The 5,000-nt window shown below is 42.6% G+C and overlaps 1 protein-coding gene and 1 pseudogene across 1 annotated transcript in view; one reads left to right on the top strand and one right to left on the bottom strand.

Annotated features, from left to right (window-relative positions):
- The window catches only part of LOC138046081 (matrilin-3-like), a 131,656-nt gene that overhangs the window by 114,312 nt on the left and 12,344 nt on the right, over positions 1–5,000 (top strand). The gene's annotated exons all lie outside the window — the stretch shown is intronic.
- On the bottom strand, positions 3,184–3,972 carry LOC138044709 (uncharacterized; annotated as a pseudogene).

Below are 5,000 nucleotides of genomic sequence, written 5' to 3'. Positions count from 1 at the left end.
TGTGAAGGAAAATTTACCGTTTCTCATAAAGTTTTCTCGAAAAATCAAGGTGAGTGTTTGATTGCATGCTTGTCGCGTTCGACAGAACGCATACTATTTTCGCCGTTTTTCGAGATTTCTCCTGTTGTTTTTTGATGACGCTGCTTTCAATGTCAGTTGATTTTGAGGTTTTCGACGGACTGGCTGGCAAGGTGGCATTTCGCCTCGATTTCATGTGGTAAATCGGTAGCCATAGTGATCACCGGCATCCCGTCATGCGAAAAAGCACTGGTTCTATGTGTGATCGCGTATTATTTTTCATTGCTGCTTTAACTTTTTTAGTTTCGCCAAGGTGAACGAATTTTTGTCGATTTGTTCAAAGTATCCCCCGCCAATATGATTGATACTGCGTTACAGAACATCAGGTAGCTGTGTGCTTTTGTGTTTTCTAGGAAACAGACGCCGGAATTCGCACCACCAACATGGTATGATAAGGCGGAGTTGCGATTTGTAGACTTAGTTGCTTTTCGCAGGAGCGCGTAAAGAACTGTGACACCCGACCGATATTTTCCCTTCGGTCATCACAGTTGATAAGATGAAATGCCAACCATTTCATGTTGCTCAGCTATGGATTTCTAAAACACGAGTTTCTTGCCAAATACACAAATCAAAATTAAATACACAAACATTGCATGTAGCTGGGTTGCCTTCGGGTGGAAATTCATTCGCGTTCATACGATTCGTATAAAAGAAGCTAAAAGATGTTGTCTCCTAAGATGATGAATTGTGAGGATTCCGTTAAATGACTATTCCGATTGAAAAAAGGGACGCATTACGATGCAGATGGCGTCTACGAAAGGAAATTGGTTCTCGGACTTTCAGATAAGATCAAGTGTCATTGTCAGACCATAGGCCTTATCACGGTTTTCGACGCCATCTTGACGGGTAGTCAAAGCGGTCAGAAATTACAGTGTTTGTATGGGAATCCGATAGCAAATAACTTCTTCCAAAATTGAATTTTACACAATTTGTGAATCAAAACGTTAAAATACTAGGTAGAAGATTGTATTCACCAAGTTTGAAGGATGTAGCTTTCCTATAAGTCGCTGAGCTATTTTTTTTTTATTTTCCCTACATTAGTCTTAAAACTTTTTCCCCGCGAACTGCGTCTAGACGTTTGTCTGCCCAGCCAAATTTACAGACAAAGGTGTGGAAAATTCAAAAAATTAACTGAGCGTCTTCTAGCCAAGCTACATACTTCAAACTTGGTGAATACAATCTTCTACTTAGTATTTTAACGTTGCGATTCAGAAATTGTAAAAATTTCAATTTTGGAAGAAGTTATTTGCTATCGGATTCCCATACAAACACTGTAATTTCTGACCGCTTTGCCTACCCGTCAAGATGGCGTCGAAAACCGTGATAAGGCCTATTGCACCCATGTATTTTTTTCAGCATCTTATGAGAATAGCATTACACGGTTAACATCGTTACCGGCTCACGAGGGCGTTCTAGACCATATATATTTTTTCTCGTCGTTTTAATTTTGGCCTATTTTATCTCAACGCTCCGGGCAACTTTCGTTCACGGTCATTGTGCGGTAGTCAAGAATTTTTGCGCCTAAAAACCTTGGTCACGCGAATTCATTGAACCTTTTTATCGTCGTTTTGCATTCACCTGCACTTTTGTGCTTTTACAGCTATTGCTCAACAAAATATTTGCTGTGGAGTTCTTGCCATCAATCCACCGCGAAACTTTTTGTTTGGTAGTAGCCAAAACGCGGGGTCGGGGCCGGGGTCGGGGTGCCTTTTCCCATTTTTTTTTTCGTTATTCTCCTGTACTGTTGTTTTCGAATGACCGACATGTCCTTCATTTATTGTTGAAATTAATAAAAAACATTAAGGAACTTACCGTAAGCTATGAAAGTTCATAAGGGACATCTTACGTTTTTTCTCGAAATCGGACTTTGTTTTACTACTTTTTGCGTGTGTTTTAAAATCGAAGGTGGTTTTTGCGAGCATCTGACTTTGTTTTTCCGAAAACAAGTCGGAGTTTGTTTTTCGAAATTAAGATAATTTAGGAAAATGCTGAAATTGGAGTTCATGAATTATACGCCAACTGCCAGAAACACTGAAGACTCGCTGAGCTGCACACTTTAAAAGAGCATTGTAATGTTTACTTCTTGAGAAAAAAAAAACAGGATGATCGTCACGTAGTCACGCAACGTTCTCATTTGCTCGTTTGCTCGTGTTGATGTCATGTTGTTGTATATCTTTACTACAAACGGTTTGTAGTAAAGCCAGAGTCGCAAGGGAACTTGCTAGTTAATTCTATTCGGACGTCAAGGGATCGAATCCAATATCACAACAAAAAAAAAAAAAAAAAAAAAAACCACAACAACATTGAAAACAATTTTGCGAAAACAAGCATATGAGAACGTTATGTGGCGACTATCGTGGGGCTGTGGCTATGTTCTGTTTCGTTTTAATTGTATTGCGGAGGTTTTTAAGAAGTAAACATTAAAATATGGTTTTAAAATGTGGAGCTCGGCGAGTCTTCGCTGTCTCTAGGAGTTAGCGTATATTCCCCACAAAAACTCCAATTTCAGTCTGAAATTCTCTTAATTTCGAAAAACAAACAAAGATGTCCCTTTCGTATCTTCCGTATGTTCCCTATTTTTTTGACTAATTTCTCCCTGATCTAAATCCTGCCTGCTCTTTCCTCAGTCTGTGGTCCACACCGTCTTGTATTCTGCTAATAAGAATCTTTCCCATCACCTTCCTAGAAATAGGTAGCAGTGTCACTCCTCTCGAGTTTCTACATTTCTGTAGATTCCCTTTCTTCGGTATCTTAGATATCAGGCCCTGTTTTCACTGCTTCGGCACTTTATCTTCCCGCCAAATCAGGTCAAAGAGGTGCCCGAGTTCCGCACAGGTGCTTATCAACCCTCAACAGTTCTGCTGTTATCTGGTCGATTTCTGGTGCTTTCCCATTCTTGAGAGTTTGCACCACCCTTCTCTGTTTGTGGTTCCGTGTCGATATCCAGCTCCCCCGTCCCCCACTTCTTCATCTGTCGGTGGGTTTGGTGGTGCCTCCTTGTTCAAGACTCCCTCAAAGTGCTCCTTCCATCTTGCCTGCCTTTCTTCCTAACTCTTGAGAAGTCTTCCCTCCTTGTTGGTAACCGCCGCTGTCTTCCTCGGCCCGCTACCGCTCAGCTGTCTGGTCCTTAGCTCTCTCTTTCTCTGCTGCTGTCTGTGCCACCTGGGCCTTCTCTGTCATCCACTTCCTCTTATCCTCTCTCACGCTTCTCTTCACCTGCTTATACTTCTGCCTATGCTGCTCCCTGATCTTGTTTCCTATCCTCTCTGACTTAGTACTGTCCAACTTTGTCTTGACTTCCTTCCTTTCGTCTATCACCTTCCACGTTTGCTGACTGATCCAGGGTTTGCTCTTTCCTTTTTGGAACCCAAGGACCTCCGCCGCTGACTCCACGTATGCCTTCCTCAGTGCCTCCCACAACTCCTCTACCTCTTCTCTCCCTTCTCCTCTGTTCTCCTCTAACCTCCGCCCCACTGCCTCACAGTACATCCGTTTTGTGTCTCTATCCTTCAGCTTGTCCGTGTTGCACCTGGGCTTAAACTTTTTTCATGTTGGCATACCTGTTGAGTTTCAGCCCGAATCTTAGTCCTGACGAGGTAGTGATCGCTGTTGACATCGGCCCCCTTCTGCACTCTAGTGTCGAGGACTGCAGATTTCAACCACCTACTGATCAAAAGATGGTCAATCTGATTCTTCACTCTCCCGTTTGCCTAGACCCATGTTGCCTTGTGAACATCTTTGTGTTGAAACAATCTTCCTGTGATGACCAGGCCATTTGCCACAGAAAAATCACAGCCTCTCTCCGTTGCCATTCTTGTCTCCCATCCCATGTCTCCCTATTCAACTCTCGTATTCCTCGTTGTCTCCTCCCACCTTAGCGTTAAAGTCGCCCATCACTACCACAATATCGTTTCTTTTGCATCCGTCTATCGTCTGCTGCAGTTCTTCATAGAAGTGGTCTTTCTCTTCTTCCTCTCTCTCGTTGTGTGGCGCGTAGACCTGTACCACTAACAGCCTCCTGATGCGGGAGTGAAATCTAGCTGCAATGATCCATTCGCTCACCGGGGTCCACTCCATGAGGGCTCTCTCTGCTCGCTTGCTCATCATAATGGCCACACCACCTTCTTGCACCACCTTCTTAAACGTTATCATGAATATGCCGAAGTGCGGGCGCTCACGCCATTGACGCTTCGTTGTTTGAGTCAAAATATTTCTTCTAGAGTCAATTTTATCACTTTTCGAGTTATCTTTTCTTCTTTCAGATGGAAGATATGGCTTTCGAAGATTTCTGGAGTGGAGCGTTGGTCAACTTTAGTTTTATTTTAGGATGAGAAGAGGAAAGTCGACAGCAGCAAACAAGAAAGATCTTTCTGTACGCGTTATTGTTGCTTTCGAGTCGAACGACCTGATAGTTGATTTTCGATCGGCTAGAAAGAGAATATAACAGACTTCTGAGTATTGAAAATCCACGAAATCTAGATGACAGTGTTTGGTACAGCGATCAGTCCGCTCTTCACTACATACTCTGAAACAAAGGCCTCTGACACCGATTGTGTCGGCAAACGTAAGGCACGCAAGGCCTACTCTTATTTTAAAGAGATTGCATGTGGACCAAGTTCTGTCTTACTCGCCGAAGGATTCGAATGATCTTGTTGTGGTGAAATGATCTGTTACGCTATCATTGAGAATGAACGAAATACCAAGGGAGTTGTGGGTTTTAATTTCAAAATTCCACAGGCAATTGCTTGACTGCTCGGCCTTTCTTGTTTCCTGTTGTCGACTTTCCTCTTCTCATCCTGAAATAAAACTAAAGTTGACCAACGCTCCAATCCAGAAAATCTTCGAAAGCCATATCTTCCATCTGAGAGTAAAAAGATAACTCGAAAAGCGTTAAAATCGACTCTTAAAGAAATGTTTTGATT

Source organism: Montipora capricornis, chromosome 4, assembly GCF_036669925.1.
Source record: "Montipora capricornis isolate CH-2021 chromosome 4, ASM3666992v2, whole genome shotgun sequence".
NCBI lineage: Eukaryota > Metazoa > Cnidaria > Anthozoa > Scleractinia > Acroporidae > Montipora > Montipora capricornis.
The sequence above is the reverse complement of the archived record's forward strand: the minus strand, read 5'-3'. Positions and strand labels throughout refer to the sequence as shown.